A 20,292-nucleotide genomic window follows, 5' to 3' on the forward strand; every position below is an offset into this window, starting at 1 on the left:
CTCTCCACCTCCTGTTGCCCTCTCACCACCCCTGGCCCTTCTCCACAGCCCTGTGGACATCAGGAAATCCTGTCTGTCCTAAAGGCAGCTTCCTTCTACAGCTAGGGCTCTTCAAACCTTTACAGACACAACTCTGCAGAGAAGATTGGTGTTTTTGTTGTTACTTAACAAAGAATTTATTGGTTTTGACAAAGAGAAAAGTAAATATCATCATGGTTTAAATTTTCCTACTTTGGACTAGAAGTGTTTCCCCCTACTAAAGAGAAGTAGATGAAAGCCATCTCAGTGCCAGCCTTTCCTGTGACCTGCAGATGTGGGCAGCACTGAGGTTCAGCGCTTTTACACTGGAGCACAGGACTCAGCTGCTAAGCAGCATCACACCTGGATGTGCAGGGAGAGGTTTGGGAAAAGCCGCCTAGGCAAGCTTCCAGTCTTACAGAAAGAGCCTGGAGATCATTATTGTTCTTTTCTACTCCAATTTAGTTATTTCGTAGTGTGCATATTATTTCTGGTGTCTTACTGAGATTATTAAAATGTCTGAATTCAATAGAATACAATAAAATCATCATTAATGTGGATATCTGAGAATTTGATACTGTCAGTGAAGAGGCAGAGGAACCCTGCATTTGTGTCAGTTAGATTCCTACTAGCAAAAACCTCCAGGCTGAGAGATTTAAGGTCAGCCTCTGGCAGAGGGAAAATGGATGTGGAAAGCATTTCTGGGCCTCCCCTTAAGACATGGGGGAGCATCAGAAGTGCTGGAGAGAAGGTTGAAGCTGGAATTCTCTATGGAGTTGTATCAGCTCTTGTCAGTACATGGGCTGACTACAGGTACATTTTGCCTGCTCCTGTCTTTCGGTGGCGCATCTGCCCAGTGCTGTGCAGCAGATGCAACCAGCATCACCCATCCTGCCTGCACAAAGGGGAGGCTGTGTTCCTAAGAGCTCAGCAGCCTCCCATGAGCAGCACCTCAGGTTGCACAGCCACAGCACAGGCTTCAGGCTGATGCTGCTCACTGCTAGCAATCAGAGGCAGAGGGTTTGCCTGTGTTTTTGGAAGTGACTCTCATAGGTGGTCTGTCTGGGACTGCTGGAGATGCAACTCGCAGAAGCTGCACTAGGATTCAGCATATAGTTCTGGAGAGCCAGGTCTAGGGACCACATTCACAGTCACTTCAGTGTCTAAAGGAGTTGCTTGGGCCTGGGGGGAACGAAGCCTTCTCAACCATCTGCCTCCATCTGAGCCTTTGTTAGTGTAATTCTACGTTCTGATTTTGGCTCATCTGCAGCTTTGTGCACTGCACAGAATTCGCACCAGCTGCTTTCCACCAGTCAGTCAGATGTATCCTCTGTTTCTGGTGGTCTCTCCAGTGCCTCTATTCTGTCACCTTCAGCTGCAGGTGGTGGCTCAGGAACAGAGGATCCCTCTACCTCACTGAGCAGCTCTGCCCCACTGCAACCTGGAGCAGGCTGCCTCGTGGGGATGCTCCACCCCTCCATCTATCCTCTGGGAGCAGAAGGTCAGGAAACACAGCTGAGTTCTGTGTTGGATGGGATGAGGAACTAGGGCCTGAAGAGCTCTGAGCCTTGTGTTGTGCTGTGCACTCAAAGCAGCACTCCATAGGGCTACTGTACCCTGCCCCCCAGAAGCAGGGCATTTGTGGAGATGCCCTGTTGGCACTGGACAGGGGGCATAGAGATGATGAAGGGTGATCTTTGAGCACAGAGCATCCTGCCTGCACCTAGCACTCATCACAGCCCTTGTGGGAAGAATGGAAGACTGATGGATACTCTCTCTCAATCTTGATTTTCCTAAGGCAAAGTTTCCCTTCAGAGTACTATTAAGTCTGTGTGGGACAAGCATCTATCTGCCCATTAGTACATCTGTGGTGAAAATTTCCTGCCAGACACCCAGGCAGGGGGTATAGACATGTACTGAAGAGCAGCCTGGGGACATGCAAGTGGAGCATTTTTTTAACCCCTTGCCTTTAGGCATCAGGATCTTCAAATGAGAAAGTCCCTTCTCTCTGCCAGCACCTAGTGATCTCAGCTGGGTGCAAGGCAAGCTCTCTTCTCCCAAGGAGCAGGAGTGGGTGCTGGCACCATGTGGAAGGCTGGGAGGAGGATAGCCACCTGCAGGCAGCAGCACTGCACACTGCTCCTTGGGCTGCCAGCACCACAGGGGTGAGACTGGCATGGGGCTTGCTGTAAAAGGAGTACTGATAATGTTCAAGCACAAATTCATTTTCCTGAGAAACTGGGTCTGGACAGCCCAGGAACTTGACACTCGCATTGGCCATCATCAGGTGCTCCAGAGAAAGTTGAGGGCACCACACATAATATATGGGGAAAATTTAGATGCAGCCCCTGGTCTCCTCGTCAGTTATGAGCATCATAACAATCAATTGCTAGAGAACAAGCACAAACACAAGTGCAAATGGCAAGTTTATTGCCACTGAATGCAGAGGGAGCAAGAACACAGAGCTTTTAAGAGCAGTTAATACTTTCAGACTCTTTAATGAATACTACATCATCAGTCCAGCTGTTTCAAAGAGCTGTTATGTTCTCTGCAACTCTGTGCACTGTCTTCAGCATTTTAAACCCATTTCACTACAAAAAGGACCATCCCAGTCTTCCAGTGTTTTACTGATTTAGAATGGAATTCATTCAAAAAAGGCAAAATGGCTTTGGGTCTTCCTTCCTCTTCATCATCCTGCTTAGAGCAGAGGGTGCTACCAGCACAGAGCACAGGGCATGTTCATCAAATCAACACAAAATATGTGCTTTGCAGAGCTGAAATGTCCCCTACACAGAACATTGTCACGCTGTGGGCTGCAGTCACTGTCCTCCGAGGTGAAGCACTGACCTCAGCATACACTATGGATGGCCATTTGGGGCCATTTTATAAACTAGTATTAACCCAGAAGTTTGTATGCACATGGATTCTCATTCTTAGTGCACGCTGAGTTGTACCCTACTTGTCTGGGGTGTTTCCTTTGGCATGGGGAAAGATACCAGTTTCCTCCTGAGCATGGGAGCCCCCAAAATGGTAAACATCAGGTTGGGGTTGTTAGGTGTTGCTTTTGACATTGGAGATATTTATGTGTACAACACACCCCTCTTCCACATCAAACCCAACACTTCAGCTGGCTGAGTGATTCACAATAATCCTTAATGTAGGCAATTAGCAAAGAAGTTTTGATCTGCTATTTAGATTGATGGGATACTGCCAAAAGGAGTTAATGTTCAGACTTGACCTGTCTGACTGATTTGATAAGCTGTCCTTTCTGGATGTGCTGCTGCTCAGGGCACTTGAAAGCACCAGCTCAGATCCTCGTGGCTTTGCTCAGAAGAGGTCATTTATCTCTGCTTCACCCCTCAAAATCAGGGATGGGTGAAGCAGCTTTGGTTGTGAATGCAGATAAAAGTCTTGAAAAGTGAAAAAAAAAGGAGTAGTGTTTCCCAGTGAAGATGTTCATTGTTTTTTCTCCAGGGTTATGTTGCTTGAATGGAGAATACCTGTCAACTTCCTGAGGATTTTCACTTAGTTAGAGCCACTCTGATGCTTGTGGTCAGAAACTTTAAAACTGCAGACTTGGAAATGTAGCAAAGAATGAAAAAGTCCCTAAACAACTCAGCTTAAAATAACTGATGGTTTTGATGGTCTGGACCCTGATGTGGGGATCTGTGAGAGTTGGAGCTCTACAAGCAATCTCATCTGACTGTTGAAGTGGATGGTTTTGTCAGAACTGACCAAAGGCTCAGACTGAGCTCAGGCAAAAAGAAGCTGTGCTATCAGTTTCACCCCCAACCATGCTGCCTTTAGGCTCATCTCTAGCAAACCTGGTTTTATCCCCTTCCGCCTTCAAACCTAGTTTAAAGCCCTCTCAACAAGCCCTGCCAGCTCCTGGACCAGTATCCTTCTCCTCACTTTATACAGTTGGACCCCATTTGTTATCAGCAGGCCTGGAGCTGAATAAACCCCATGATTAAAAAAAAAAAAAAAAAATTCCTCCAATGGCACCAGCCTCTTAGTCGTATGTTGATCAGATGGATTTTCCTGCTCCTCTCAGTATATTTTCTTGCTATTGAAGGGATTGAGGAAAACACCACCAGAACACTCTATCAACTAATGCCCTGAAGACCCTCTTGATAGCCCTTGGGCTTCTCCCCACATCCTCATTGCAACCTGAACTACCAGAAGTAGGTAGTAATCAGAAGGCCAAACCTTTGTAACAGAGATTCTTATACTGAACTCTGCAGCAAGACAGCCTTGTAGATAGGAGATGGAGAACTAACCATGTTTTAAAACCAATCTGGTTTTAAATCATGGTAAAGTGTGCACAACTTCTTGCTGTGCCTCAGTGTCTGAAACAAATTGCCATATCACTGCTATGCTGTTGGTACACACTGTCATTGTGCTCAGGGATGGTGAGTAAGCGGATCTCATTTACACACAATGATTAGAACTCTGGTATTTGCAGAAGAGAGATCAAAGTAGGCCCTAGTTTTCTCATCAGTATTCTCATTAATGACTGCAGTTAACCTCCTTTGCCCTCTCTTTAAATGGATCTGACTTTTTGAATATTCTTTTCTTTATAGGCTTCAATTACTTACACATTTCCTGCTCTGCCAGCCTGGACGTCTAGCATATCTGAGCAGGCTTGCCTCTGTCTGTTTTTTTCCACTTCTATCCACACTGTCTTTGCAGTGTCAGCCAGAGCATCAGTTAACCCACCTTCCTGCCAAGGGCTGGTGTTGCTTCCTGCACCTCTTCCTGAAGAGCAGGACAGTTTCCCAGGGCTTGCCTCTGGCAGCCTCTGTGTTTCAGTGCATATGGAGGCACTCAAAATGCTTTGAGTAGCTCCAAAAATGGAGCCCTTACAACCTTGCTGGGAAACCAGTTCCTGTGTTCAACTGCCTTCAAAATAAACCAGCTTTTCTTTCGGTTCAAGTAAAAATGTCTGTTATTTACACCAATTTTTGCCCATTTCCTTTTGTTCTGTCACTCAGAAACACTGAAAAGAGTCTGGTTCCATCATCTTTATTTTTTCCCTATCAGGTATTTATACACATTAGTAAGATTGTCCTGGGATTTTTCCTCTCCAGACTACACAGTTCCATCTCTCTCAGCCTTGGCTTATATAATAGATGCTCTGAACACTTAATCATCCTTGTGACACTTTGCTGGACTCTCTCTAGTATGCCTATTTCTCTAGTCTTCGTGGGGAAATCAGAATTTCAGAATTCATGGGGAAATCAGAATGGGCTTGCCAGGAGTGCTTTGTTCAAGTACCGTGTTGTCTTTGCATGATTCTCTGCTTGACAGGGCATACTGCTCTTGAGCTTGGAGGAGCTGATCCTTGAAAATTAGTCTCTGGATCCTTTTCCTGGATCGCTTTCCACTCCAGGACTGCATCCCACAGGATTCTTCCAAGCAGATTCCTTAAGATGGCAAAGTCATATTTCCTGAGTCCAGGTTAGTGATCCTGCTACTTTTAGGATGCTGAACTCCACTATCTCATAGTCACTGCAGCCAAGGATGCACTCAGCTCTCACATTCTCAACCAGTTCTTTCTTGTTGATAGGAATCAGATCTATAAGGGAATTTTCCCTCACTAGCTACTTGATCTTAGGAAGTTATCATCTGCACTTCAGGCACCTTCTAGATCACCTGTGACACTCCAGCAGATATTTCAGTGGTTAAAGTCTACCATGAGCATCAGGGCTTGCAAACAGAAGGCTTCTTCCAGATGACTGAAGTTGTCTGAGGCCTTCACCTTTTCTTCTTCCTGATCAGAGGGTCTGTGGGAGACACCCACAATTATGTAACTCATAATAGTCTGCCCACTTGCTCTGACCCACATACTCATAACTACCTTTTTATTTATCTGATGGCAGAGCTCTATGCATTCCTCCTGCTCCCTCATACAAAGGTCAGCTCCCTCTCTTTGGCTTCTTCTGGGCAACAAAACACAAAGAGAGTCCCACCTCATCCATGGAGTAAGGGAGGAATTTACGGGGAAAAAGGCTCACAAGAGTAATTAAAAATGTGACAAAATGTCAAAGGGTCAAATGGATACATCTAACCTTCAGCCACGCGCTCCCCAGATTTGGCACTACACCTTGCAGCCTTACTAACAGTCTCTATTTCAGCAAGAAATTTCATTTCGTATTACAGAGAAATCAAGCCTGACAGCTGACACCTGGCACTCAGTTTCTCTCCCATCTCCTTCTTTTCTCTTCTCTCTGTTTCTATGGACTCTCATTCAAGTCTTGTATTCACCACCTCTCCGTGTTTTCTGACAGTTTTGAAAGCCGCCTGAACATGGCAGTATTCCAAATGTCACGTCCATGTGTGTAATGCTGTATTTTCCTGCCAGATTTTCTGTAAGTAGGATGCAGCTTTATGCTGAGGGTGCTGTACAGTTCTGCCTCCAATTTGATGGCCATGACCATTGCCTAGGCCACCCCAAGGCACATATAGCACCTGCTTTTAGCACATGTCCTCAAAAGGGAAAGAACTGTGGCCTGTGAGCACACAATGTATACAAAGATCAGATAGGGTGTTTTGCATTGGTATTTAAGATGGAGGGCAGAGACATGTCTCCTGTGCCATTGTACTGATGAAAGATCAATGCACAGACTGCAGAAGAGATCAGACCAGAGGCTTTAAGCCCCAAACAGACCTGGTTATATGCTCATATTTACACTCAGCAAATGCTAGAACATTAAAACCCTTGGCTCTACTACAGTAGTTTTCACAGAGCCAGACTCATTGAAGAGGCTGGGGATGTATGAACAGCGGTAGGGTGTGTGCTATGGGGACTGTTCCTCCTAGCTGGAGACCATTCCTCTCTCACCTCCTCAGGTGCAAGGACCTGCACCTCCTGCTCTGCTCAGCTCTCCCAAGGGTTCAGGTCATATCAGCTTTTCCACGTTTTCCTCGTGCCACCTGAGCTGCTTTCTCTTCCCTCACTATAATCACGGCACACACTGTGGTGAATGATGGCCAGGCAGACCCAGGGCAGACTGGTGGATTATCAGCAAGGAGGGAGGGGCAGTCAAGTATGCAGGGGCTCCCAGCTGCTTGGCATACACCTGAGCAGAAATGCAGTGCTGTGGATGCAGTGAGTTTGCCTACCCCTTGGCAGCAGTGGAGGTGGAGAGGAAGGCATGGGGAGGTACCCTGGTCTGAGCTGGGGAGCTTAGAAAAGTGCCCAAGAGGTAACCCTACTGCATCTGGGACTCAGGAGTGGCTGGATCCTGCTGCTGTAAGAATATGGGTTCTGGAAAACGTACAAATGTTGACTTGCCAGAGCCCCAACAGCCCTGTGGGCATTTATATACTCACTGTCCACAGCAAAGCAGGGAGTAATGCCCACTTCTGTTGCAATGAATAACAGATGGGCCTTCTCACCTGAGCTTTGGGAAGGGTTGAAAGGTAGTAACAAAGTTCCTAAAATTGCAAAGCTGGTGCAGTAGCTATTTAAATGTCACAGACTAATTCATACCTTTAGACATGCTCATGCATAGATTACATGAGGCACAGCCACACAGTCCAGATGCTGTCTGTGGTCTGCGCTGCTGATGTGTAGGAGAACCTGGGCCACACACGACAAACAACAATAGCAGGCAGCTGTTACCTGCGGGTCACTAAAGGCTTTCATTCTGCTGCCCATGTGAGGGGGTTATGCAGAGAGCAGGGTGGTCAGTGAGGCTTGCTTTTAGCCAGTGGCAGTGGGCCACTGCAGAATATCTTTCTGCAGTGTCAGCAAGCAGCTCTGGGGTCCAGAGAAAACTGGAACCAGATTCAAGGCAGGGAAAGAGAGCCATGCTGGGGCTGGCCCAGGCTTCCAGGAGCTGCACATAGACAGGGCTGTCCCTAGTGGCAAATGTCTCCAGTCCTCAAGCTGAGGGTCTGCAGGCACTTTGTGCCTATTCATCAGCAGCCTCCAGGATCAAGGCACGCCGAAGATGAACAGTGCTACTGCGGCACAATGGGGACCAGAGGTCAGCCCCTTTCAGTGGTGTGTCATCCACTCCTCAGACTGGGCAATCTGAGCCCTGGCTCCTGCATTCCCCTAGCTCACTGCATGACTGCTGGCACCCTCCAACCTCCAGATTCCCACTAGCAGTGCTTTCCCAGCCCGCAGGAGTTGACGACAGCTTAAGGAATGCTTCGCAGTGCCCGGGTGCATGTGGGAGCAGTGACCTAAAGCCAACACTACTGAACTGCTGCTAACACTGCTCCACATGAGGTGGCTGCAGACTGGCTCTCATCACACCGTGAAGGAGCTGTGGGACACTATCCAGGGCTTTCGATGGCTCCTCCGCAGTCCTCCTTTCCCTGCCTTCCCTCAGCACTGGTGGGCCTGGTGACAGAGCAGCATGCTAGAGGAGCTCCAGGGTTCCGAAATAAATCGTATATTTTCTTTGCCCCAGTGGGATATCCAACTGTCCTAACTGCTGCCTTTGTCTGTCTCAGCCTGTTGCTAAGGGTGGAGGGTCCAACCTAGGCACCGCAGAACCAGGTCTAGTTAAAAAGAAGAAGGAAATGTGTTTCCTATGAAACTTCATAGGAAAGATTAGACAAGCTGTTTTTGAGTGTTCCTCATCTGTCAACATCCCAATATGTTTCTCGCTCTTTCCTAAACTAACCGAAGGGTTATCCTATAGTATATTACATCACACTCAGCAATAAAATCTAGGGGAAAAAATGAGAAATACAGCAACAAAAAACCTCTGCTTTGAAAGACTAAAGCCTATAAGACCCATTTGTAAATGTCAGGTGTTTGCAGACAGTGTTGATAACCACAAGTACACAGGAATAAGCAGAAAGGGCAGAAAGAAAGGAGGCAGAGGACAGGCTAACAGCCCTAAAATAGCCTTCAGGGATCTAGAGGTTGAAGCAGAGACAGATGAATAACAGTGGAAGTACAAGCTACTAAGGCAAAACAAGAAGAGAAATGATGTCTGCAAAGATGACAGTGATCCTCTCCTGAATTCCCTAGCTTCCATGGCCTCTTAGAGTAGATTCTACTTGTAATGTGTTACTTTTATTCCCATATCAATGTTAGATACAGAGCAGAGATAGCTACTAAGTTTTCAGATAGAGCATAGGGAGGATGGTCACAGAGCAAAGGAATCTGTTTCTCCTGCCCTAAACTATCCTCCAATCCATATGATATCTGTACCTCTGTTCCCAATTCCATTGGGCTAGACACGATGGCTAGCAGATGATGCACTGTCAGCCAGACCAGACAGCCACATCCACCCACGGGAGTTCTCTGGGCTGGGAGGGGCTTGCAGTGTCAGCCTGTGTATTCTGCAAACTGGCAGAAAAATGGGGGAGTGAAGGATGTGGGACAACAGCAAAAGAGTGAGTCCTGTGAAGTCTGACATGCCATCTAACATCTGTCCATCCTTGCAATGTCACCTCTTTCCATATGGCCCAGATACCCTGAAGATGGCCTTTACTCTTGCTGCCCTGCACGTTACAGCTACTTTCAGTGGATCAGGAGAGGCACCTGCAGAAGGAATGGCTCACTGGACATTCAGCCACTGAGCATACTGCTCTCCTCCTGACTTATGCAGCAGGGAAGCAGACGGGAACTGCGCAGCTCAGCTGTACATCCAGCCTTGAATACCACAGAAGTCAAGAGCCAAGACCTGAGGAGATCTGGACCAGGCTGGGCTAACAGGTAGCCTCCTGGAATCATTAGCTTGATGCAGCCTTCCTAAGGACCTGGAGGGGACAGCGCTCTTCTCCAGTTCCCACGGGAGATCTCCCAGTTCCATCTGGCAGCAGATCCCCAGCTAGCAGCCACTTGTGGCATGTGGGATGAGTTCAGCTGACAAGCAGTGCGGTGGAGACAGGGTTGCTGCTGCCCCATTTTTTCCCTATTCATTTCCAGGGAAGCAGGAAATATGTCCAGCTCCATTTGAGCAGCCTCCCACACCGTGTCCAGCTGCCAGAAGATTTGGCTGTGGGAGATCAGCCCTCAGTGCTGTGTTGCAGGAGCAGCACTTGCTTGTGTGCCTAATTAACAGCAAAGCTGCACTGGTTGAGTATCTCCAGAGGAAGTTCAGTACCACTGGAGAAGTTCCTCTGTACTGGGCTATTGCTGCACAGCCCAGGCACATGAGCCAGGACCACCATGTGGACGTAGCAGTGCCAACCAACCAGCACCAGAGCTCAGACTGTGCATCAGTGTTGATGAGCAGCAAGAAGAGAAGGGACAGGAGCTGAAAAGGGTCCTTTCTTGTGGTGCTGAGGACAAAAGAACCATGTAGAAACCTCTGCTGTGCTTTTGTGCCCAGCAAAGGCAGCCCCAGCAGGGATCAGGGCATTTCAGGGCTGTAGCTAACAGGCAGAGCGTAGCACATCCAGGGGTTCCTCCCAGGCATCATGCTCATTCCTTTACAGCCTAAATCCATCTGCACTGAGGGGGTGGAGAGCCGTAAGCACAAGCAGGAAGCACTGTCAAAAAGCCTCCTCAGTGTTGTTATGCTGGTGCAATCACGTTAGGGAAAAACAAAACACAACAACAAAGAAGCATCACTGCAAAAAGAGCAGGCACTAACACTGACAGCTTTGGAGCTCCCACCCACATTGCAGCCCTCCAAGAGACAGGCAGAGAACTCATTCCTTGTGTCTCTGCAGTCTATGCAGCTGATTCTCAAGCCCTATGTCTAGCTGAGTCCTAGCAGAGCAGCTCACGATCTCATCCACTCCCCAACCCTGGAGCACTGCACCAGCTCCCCAGGACCTCCATGCCTGGAAAGATCATGGAACAGGTCCTCCTTGAAGCTATGCTAGGGCATATGGATGACAGGGAGGTGATTTGGAACAACCAACAAGGCTTCACCAAGGGCAACTCATGCCTGTCTAGTCTAGTGGCCTTCTGGATGAGGAAGTGACTATTAGTGGACAAGGGAAGGGTAACAGATGTAATCTACCTGGATTTCCATAAGGCATTTTATGCAGTCCCACACAGTATCCTTGTCTCTGAAGTGGAGAGAGATGGATTTGATGAATGGATGACTATTCAGTGGGTGAAAAGCTGACTGGATGTCTGCATTCAGAGAGCTGCAGTCAGTTCCTGAATGTCTAGGTGGAGATCAGTAACAAGTGTGTTCCTCAGGGTCCATACTGGGAGATGATTCTCTGTCCCATCCTTTTGGGACCCCACTTGATGTTCTGCATTCAACTCAATGTAATGAGGACACGGAACTGCTGGAGAGAGTCCAGAGGTCACAGAGATGCTCAGAGGGTTGCAGCACCTCTCCTATGAGAGAGTCTCTCCTCAGAGAGTTGAGGTTATTCCGCCTGGAGAAGAAAAGGCTCAGGGGAAACTTCACTGGGGCCTCTCAGTACTCAAAGGTGGTTGATCAGAAAGATGGAGAAAAACTTTTTGCAATAGGAGCAGGCACTGACTCTGGTTAAAGCCCTTTCCTGTGAGTCCTGCTCATAGCTTCACGGCTAGTGGTGATCATTGCCGTAGCCCAGGGACAGAGATTCTGGTGTGCTGACTGTATCTGGAGAACATCATAGCTGATGCTACCTGCTCTGTGCCTTCCCTGCCTGATTGTCTTCAAAAGCTCCTGCTGGTGCCCTGGAGAAATGAGGGGCCTTACTGGGCAGTCCCTCCTCAGTGCCAAAGGGAGGTCTCCCCTCAGCGATAGATGCTGTGGAGAAATGGGGACACTTTTCTCCCCAGCACATTCCCTAGCCCTGTTCATCCCTCCAGCAGGCTGCAGGCAGTGTGTTGGTGTGTACCTATAAAGAGCTGGTGTGCTGTCTGCAGAGACTGTGTGCTCATCTCTGCCACAGCAGTCATTGATATATTCCTGATGGCCACAGCTACACTCTGCCTGGCGTCTCTCACATCCTTTTTCTGCACCATCCAGTGGACCCAGGAGATGCAGAGGATTGCAGGAGTAAGCTGAGGTTGTTTGTCTTCTGATCCCTAGCCCCACTGAAGCAGCACTGCACTGGAGAAACCTAATTTTCATGTTTAACTGTTTCATAGCAAATGTTTGGGATCTGCTCATCAACAGTTCGTTCAACTTCAGCGATCCTGGCTGACTATGCCTTTTAAAAAAGTGTTTTCACTTTTCAGAAGTGACACTTTGTTTTGTCTTGTTTAGGTTTATTTTGTTCCTTGCAGTGTTCCACTTATTGAAAACTTAGAATCATAGAATAGAATCGTGGAATCCTTAGTGTTGGAAGGGACCTTTAAAAGTCATCTAGCCCAACTCCCCTGCAATGAACAGGGACACAGCAGCTCTATCAGGTTGCCCAGGGCCTGATTCAGCCTGGCCTTGAAAGTCTCCAGGGATGGGGCATTCACATCTCTGTGCAACCTATGCCAGTGCCTCACCACCCCTATTGTAATAAACTTTCTTCCTTAAATTCAATCTAAATCTCCTCTCTTTTAGTTTGAAGTCATTTCTTGTCACAACACAAAAAGTCTTTGACTTTTCTTGTCACAACAGACCCTCCTAAAGAGTCTGTCCCTTCTTTCCTGTCGCTCCCCTTTGGATACTGCAAGGCCACTCTCAGCTCTCCCCAGAGCCTTCTCCTCTCCATCTGCACAGCCCCAGCTCTCTCAGCCTGTCCTCATAGGAGAGGTGTTCCATCCCTTCGATCATTTCTGTGGCCCTCCTTTGGATGCACTCCAAAGGGTCCCTGTCTCTCCTGTGCTGAGGACTCCATATCTAGAAACAAATTAGATTTTCCTTTTTTAAACCTGGAAAATGCAAATGCTGCTCAGATCAAGTCTTTGCTGGCTTCTGGATGCTCCCATATGACCCTACATGGCAGCACTGATGTAAGGTGCTCTATTCTGGGCTGATTGCCTACCCATCCACTGACCTGTGCTGCATCTCACATACACCAGGATGAGCTGTGGGATGACCACCACTCTCCTGCTCTGCTGATACTGCTGCAGGCTATTCACCCAGCAGGGATGAATGCATCAGTTTGTGCAAGTGGTGCAGAGAGGAAGGCTTGGTTCACTTCAGAGCATGCTGGCCAGAGCTGGACCCTCCTTGATGAAGAATGAAGAGCATCCAAGAACTCCAATGCATCTGTCCTGTGAGGAAAGATTTCCCATCTGAAAGGGTGAGTGATGAGAAACAAGGGGTGGACACAAGCAAGTTGGACCAAAGTCTGGAGCCCCAGGAAGGGTGGGAAGGTTCTGTGAAGGCTGAGCAGGGCTGAAGTACAGAGCATGGTGCAAATATCCTGCGGTATGAGCAGTATAGATGCAAAACCCATCAGAAAGGGGAACAAAATGGAAGACCTGGAAATGTCACCTGGCAACTGAACATCACAGGGACTTGGTAGGACAACACTGGCTGGGTACATCATTAAGGAAGGCAGAACCTGTTCAGGATGGGAAAAGGATTAGGGCAGCACCATTATACAAGGATGTATATGTAAAGATGAATATAAAGGAAAGCACAACTATAGAGAGACAAAATCAAACAGACTAAGGCAGAAAATCAGTTCTGCCTGGATCTATAAACCTAGAAAAAGAAAATCCATATGAACAGGTAAGTTTAGATCCACTCTGAAGCTAGAAGGTAAAGCAAATACTAGATGATATTTGAGAAGGCTGAATTACCCAGCATCTTTCATATTTTAAATATTTACAGAAGCATTAACTATGACCAAAGTACTTCCATCAACAAGAGACTAGGGAAAAAAAAAGAATAACAAAACATGGACATCTTGAAATTGACAGGATATGATAAAATTTACCCTGGAGTGCATAAGAAACGAGCTGCAGTGATGTCTGACCCCATTAGCAATTATCTCAGAAAACAGATGGAGTATGTGTGAGGTCCCTGAGGACAGGAGGAGGGCAAAACAGCATGTGGCATCGAAAAGGGAGAAAGGGAACTTTGATGCCTAAAATGATACAGAATGGAATCATTGCGCAATCACTTGTTAAGCATCTCAAGGACAATATATCCAATGAAGACTTGCCAGTAATTCAGCACATCAAACCAACCCAATTTCTGTCACTGGCAGCAGAAGTGGCCCAGCTGATAACAGGCAGCAGAGGATCCGATTTGTCTTAATTTCACTGGGTTTTTGTACCATCCCATGGGAACTGCTCCTCAGGAAACTGAGGGGATGGAGTGCATTTGAAACGTTTCTGAGCTGTGAGAGCAGAGGCTTCTCAGATGCTCTCAGACTTGGAAAACTTGTTAAGGTCCTCGGAGGGCCTGTCCTGCATCAGGTCCTCATTAGCCACTGGGCTGATGGAAGTGTGGTTATGCTTATGAAATACTGAAATGATAAATAATAGTGAAGGGCTGCAACTGTTTTGAAGAATGCAATCGGAATTTTTAAAAAAAAATCAAATCTCAATCAGTAATTGCTTGAAATTTATAAAATGCAATTCTATGAGGACAAATGCAAAGCAGGAAAAAATGCAATGCATTGACACCAAGCAGAAACTCACTGGCTGGAGGGCAGCCCTATCGCTGGGGAGTTTCTGCAGGTTCTATTGGTCAGACTCACAGCGTGCTGCTGCTGTGAGCAAGGCAGGAACATGCAGTGTGGTGTAGGCTGAGTGTCCCTTCCAGGGCAGGGATGGTCACCGTACTGCTCTGCTCACCCCAGAGGTGATGTCAGCCAGAGGAGCATTCTGCTGGGTTTTGCACTCGTCGACAAAAGGAAGAGTTAGCAAACAGGAGAAGGCACACAGGAGAGGCTGCAAGACTGGTCAGAGGTTTGGAAAACATGAGCTGCAAGAAGATGAACAAATTGAGTCTGTCTAAGTACTACAGGACAAAACCTGAGCAAGGACATGAGAACTGTTTTCTAAAACACTAAAAATCACAACGAAGAGATTAGTTATCATTTTTCTCAGGTCTGCAAAGGATGTTTTGTGGAGTATTTGGGTTAATTTGTTTCCACGGAAATTTTGGGTAGGTACTGTGGGAAATGAATGTTGTTTCTGCATCAGAACAAGATAAGAATTTTGTTAATTTCGTGGCCTCTGGCTACCATTTGGGTTCCTTATTACAATTAATAGTTCTTTTCAGGGGTCTTTCTACTTTATCAGGGTTCTCTGATAGTTTTCATTGCTCATCCTCAAACCTTCCCAACAATGCATACTCAGTATATAAGTAAAGAATATAATACAAAAATATAAGAATAGAAAAAAAAAAAAAAAAGAAGACAAATATATATATATATATATCCATAGAGATTAGGTAGATGGAGTAAGTTATAAGCACAAAGACTGAAGCTCCTATCTGTACAGCCATCTAAAAAACTTCTGGGCCTTCAGTTAAAGGTAAGTTATATGTAATAGATATCTTTACAAATCAGAAACCCCTTGATGTTGGAAAACTACTAGCTTTTGGTTCTGGATAGACAGGACCTGAGTAACAGAGAATTAACTTCGGACATGTTAAACAATTAACAGCATACATATATAAGCTAGTAACAACTTACGTATACCAGCATGAAAAAAAAATATATGTCACACACATTGCAAGAATATCCTGCACAAATTAAAAGGACAATTCATGACATGCCTTAGGGAGTGCCTGAAGAAGGTATTGAGGAAGATCAGGCACTCCCTCCCTACTCTGTCTAACAAAGACTGAGGAAAATCAACATAGCAATATGAATGAGAAGAGTACTGGGACATCTTGGAGACAACAGGACCGCTACTAACTGACACCAGATAACACACAAATTAACAAGTAATTAACAAATGTAAACCTTTTGATAAGATTGTGAACCTGGAGTACCCAGCCAGTGGGGAAATGGGAGGCAAGGGGAGAGAAGGGGAGGGAAGGCAAGGGGGGGGGTGGGAAACAAGGTACAAAAGCTGTATCATGTCCATAAGCGCGCTCTCCTGCTTGTGGGATGCCTGCCATTGCAATCACATGTAAAATCTGCTTTTATCAGAGATACCGTCCTGACAAAATGATTTGGATATTTCCAACAGTATGAAAACTGCAGGGAGGTTTTCCTTGGGTCACGCCACAAAGGCTGAAGGATTTAGCTGCTCCAGTACAGTGTGCAGAGGAGCAACTCCCTGTGGATGGTCCCACTTGCCTTTTGGGACTATCAGGCAGCAGGAAAGAGCCACCTTCAGGCACCCACAGCTGTGTAGTCACAGACAGGAGGCAGCTGGGGCTCTTCCTGAGGAACTGCCCACCCTCCTGTTGCTGGTGAAGGTCTTTGCCAGTGGGAAGTAGTGGAAGCTATTTTGGTGAGCTGCACCACTGAGTATGAAAACCTTTTCCATAACTGTACCTACAGTTCTCTGCTTTCCGATCTGTCCCTCTGCCACACCGCCATCCTTCTGCCATCTGTCAGTCCCTCTTTTGTTCCATCCCTCCCTGCCGAAGAACCCCTCCTGCTCTCTGTTTTTCCCATCCCTGCAGCTGCACCCCCCCTTTCTAGGATCTCTCTATCCTTACTCCTTCTCACACTGGCTATTTAGTTCAGCAGCAAGGCATTTCCATTTGAATTGCTTTCCTGACTCCATCCAGGACAGGAGCTGAGCCAGGGCTCTGCATCCTGTCCTGGCCCCGCATTCATGACGGTCACGCGCAGGGTGCTGGCTGTCACCAGCGAGCCCACTCAGTATGCACGGCTGCGCGCTCCCCACGCCTTCTGTTCTGCCCAGCTGTCGTCAGCTGAGCGTGGATTACAGAACGCACAGTGTGTGCGTTGGTACGTGGAGGGAGCGAGGGAGAGCCTCGCCTGGAGACAGATAGAGTGCTCCCCGTTCTCATCCCCAGAAAATGAAAAGGGCGGCTCTGCAACCACGTGCAGGGGTTCTGCTGAGTGTGCAGGGTGCCTCTGCCTGTCAGTCCCTGTTGATCAGCCTGGGAACCCCCCAGCCAAGTTAGCACCCCAAGGGCAGAGCAGAGCAAAGACAGGTGGTGAAAAGGAGCATCTGGTGGAGGTGGTGCACTGTGAGAACTGCTGCCTTGGGCAGCCATCCCGTGGTCCTTAGTGCAGGTTTTAGGTATGCTAGGAGCAAAGCTCTGGCTTTGCTAGGGTGGTACAAGGTCTGAAGGTGGGCATCAGAGCTGGGCTCCACCCGGCACCCCTCAGATGTAGCCGCAGGGGCTGTTCTGGCTCTGCACGTACCCACAAGGGCCATCTCTGTGTATTGCTGCTCCTCTGGGTGCTGACTCGCAGAAGCAGAACTGTATTTGGGGGCTGCCTTCATCTTTTCAGCACTTTCCCAAGACCTTACAAGCACGGTGCTGCTCTCTGAGTGAAGAGTCGGAATTTCCTGTGTTTTTCATTGCTGTTGCCCAGCCCAGACTGAAACAGATCCCATGCTCCCTAGGGAATGCATCACTGAGTTCTATGCTCCCAGAGCTGCCTTCTGCTCCCTTCAGTCATGCCAGGACCCCCAGCTCTCTCTGCAGGGCTGGATCACACAGGTTTGTAAGACATCTCACATTGGCCTGAGTGTGTCTTTCATTTGGGGACACTCTGAGTGACCTTGGGGCCCCAGGGTCACTGTGACACAGCACACTCGCTGCCATGGCCCTGCCAAGCCGCTCGCCCCTGCTGCCAGGGACTGTCCTGGTGATCTGCAAGCAACTGCCATTCATAGAAATGAGAGCTAGGGAAGTGCTGGAGTAGCTCAGGGCCTGTATGAGGAATGGTTCCCTGGGCCCCTTTGGTATTCCGTTCCCCAAGAATCATAGAATCATAAAATCATAGAATCTTAATGCTGGAAAAGACTACTAAGATCACCTAGTCCAACCATCAGCCCATCAACACCATGCTCGCTAAACCATGTCCCTCAGGGCAACATCTTGAATTCCACCACCTCCCTGGGCAGCCTGTGCCAATATCAAACCTTCTTCAGAGAAGAAATTTTTTCTAATATCCAACTTGAAGCTCCCCTAGTGCAACTAAGGCCATTACCTCTCATTCTATCACAAATTAACTGGGAGCAGAGGCCAACCCCCTCCTTGCCACAGCCTCCATTCAGGGAGTTGTGAAGAGCAGTGAGGTCTCCTGTGAGCCTCCTCTTCTTCAGACTGAACCATCCCAGTTCCCTCAGCTGCTCTCCATAACACTTGTGCTCCAGACCCCTCACAGATTCATTGCCCTTCTCTGAGCATGCTCCTGGGCCTCAATATCTTTCTTGTAATGAGGGACCCAATAGAGTATGGCACTCAAGGTGCAGCCTCACCAGAGCTGAGTATCGGGGGTCCGATCACCTCCTGCTCTTTCTGGCAACACGAGTTCTGATACAAGTCAGGATGCCACTGGCCTTCTTGGCCACCTGGGAACACTGCTGGCTCACAATCAGCTGGCTGTCAATTAAAAGACTCTACTTCCCACACATCAGCATATGTGAACATTCCTCAGGGATCAGACCAGTGCACACGGGGTCCATTGAACTGGGCCTAGAACCAGCTGCAGCAGCTCTTCTGCATGCCCTGGCAGTTTCTCAGGATGGAGAAGCAGGAGTCCCACCCTGTGGGTCACCTCCCCACAGATACGAGGGGATCTGTAGTGAAAACGCCAAGACTGGGATGCAGTTCTGTCCCCAGCCCACATCCCTTTATGTCCCTTGGACTGGAGGACAGATTTTGGTTGGGAACCTATGGCACACATGGCTGCCGAGGGCACACCCTCATCACCTCCCTCTCTAATACTGAGGCTCATTTGGATGCTCAACTTCTCAGAGCTCTACCTCTTTCCTTCGTAATCTTGCAGGACACCAACGCCAATTAATATTGATTATCTAGGTGGACACATAGGCAAATATCTTCCAGCTTCATAGGACATCTCTTTCCTCCAAGCTCTTCTCTATCACTTAGAAATACACCTCCTTCTCGCACCGAATCTAATCTGAAGCTCTGTTAGTCAGCCCACCCAACTTGCTGCCCACAGAGCATTCTTGCCCCTCCTGAACAGCTGCATTTCATCCAACATCAATATGACTGACATCAAAAAGGTGTGTTGAGGATCATAGTACACACAACCCTGAGCATGACACCATGGAAGAATTTCTTCTCAGAAAGAATGGTGAGACACTGGAGCAGGCTGCCCATGGAGGTGGTAGAGTCACCATCCCTGGAGGTGTTCTCAAGGAACGTGTGGATATGGAACCGAGGGACATGGTTAGTGAGCATGGTGGAGGTGGGCTGATGGTTGGACTTGATGAGCTTAGAGGTCTTTTCCAACCTTAATGTTTCTATGGTTCTATGGCTCCCTATCGGGTGCTGGGTAATGGTTAACTTTCCAAAGACTTCCTCCTGGCAAACAGACAGCCTTTCAATGTTTTCCCTGCTTTAATAAGTACCCAAAGAGCTGGTTGGTATCTGGTAAACTTCTCTCCACACCAGGTAGAACTGATGCCCACTTTGCAGAAGCCTCAGTGCTGGTGCACCAGGAGACAGGCAGAGACAATGCTGCCAGGGCAGTGCGAGGGGCAGCCAGCCACAGACACCAGCAGCAGGATACAGGAGAGGGCCTGGGAAGGGTTTCATTTCACTTGGGAGTTGTAGAAGCTTGGTTTGACAGAGGGCTACAGATGCAGCTGAGGATTTGGGATGCAGCTACCTAGCTGTTTGTCATCAGGAAAAGAGCCCGCACCAGGCAGGGATATGGTAAGGGTGCTGGGGCTCTGTAGTCCTCTGTCTGTTGGGTGCCTCTGCTAGGTGAGCTCCTGGTGCACAGCCCTGCTCCCAGGACCTGCCTGGGATGTGCACCCAGTGCATGCTTGGCTACGTGCTACCCACTTGGGCCCAGCACAGCGCAAGGCAGAGAGATGGTAATGGTGAGCAGCAAGGAGGGCCAAGCCAGCAGGCTGGTGGAGGGAACCTGGCAGCATGGTATGTCCCCAGCACAGCCAGCTTCCAGGCCAGGTGCTGCTGTCTCCACTGGGCAAATATTTCTCAGCAAGAGTGGAAAAGATCTTTCTCCTCTCAACAGCCCTAGAGATGAGTGGCTGCAAGGGGCTATATGAATCTCTGTGACCAACTACGATATCAGACTCCACCAGCAGTCCCTGGGAGTGCTGAGGTCCATGATGTAAATGAAAATTCAGCCCTTCTCTTTCTACAAGTACAGAGCGGGTGAGAATGCGCTTGGTGCTTTGATGTACCCAGTGGAGCATCAACCTCCTTACCAGTGAATGTACACTCTGCCACAGTATGTTGGCAACTGGTGCTAAGGCATCAGGTGCTGGGAGCTGCTGGACAGCTGTGGCCATCAGCTCTCTTCTAATGACAGAGAAAATGTGTACACAGGTTACTGCTTATACTCTCT

The 20,292-nt window shown here is 48.1% G+C and overlaps 1 long non-coding RNA gene across 1 annotated transcript; it reads right to left on the reverse strand.

Annotated features, from left to right (window-relative positions):
- Window positions 1–5,027: 5,027 nt before the first annotated feature.
- On the reverse strand, window positions 5,028–16,371 carry LOC124417330. The gene is made up of 2 exons (XR_006931903.1): window positions 16,298–16,371; window positions 5,028–5,804 (listed from the first exon to the last, which is right to left on the reverse strand). It is a non-coding gene; the product is annotated as an uncharacterized LOC124417330 (long non-coding RNA).
- Between the last annotated feature and the right edge of the window lie 3,921 nt (window positions 16,372–20,292).

This window comes from Gallus gallus, chromosome 20 (assembly GCF_016699485.2).
Source record: "Gallus gallus isolate bGalGal1 chromosome 20, bGalGal1.mat.broiler.GRCg7b, whole genome shotgun sequence".
Taxonomy (NCBI): domain Eukaryota; kingdom Metazoa; phylum Chordata; class Aves; order Galliformes; family Phasianidae; genus Gallus; species Gallus gallus.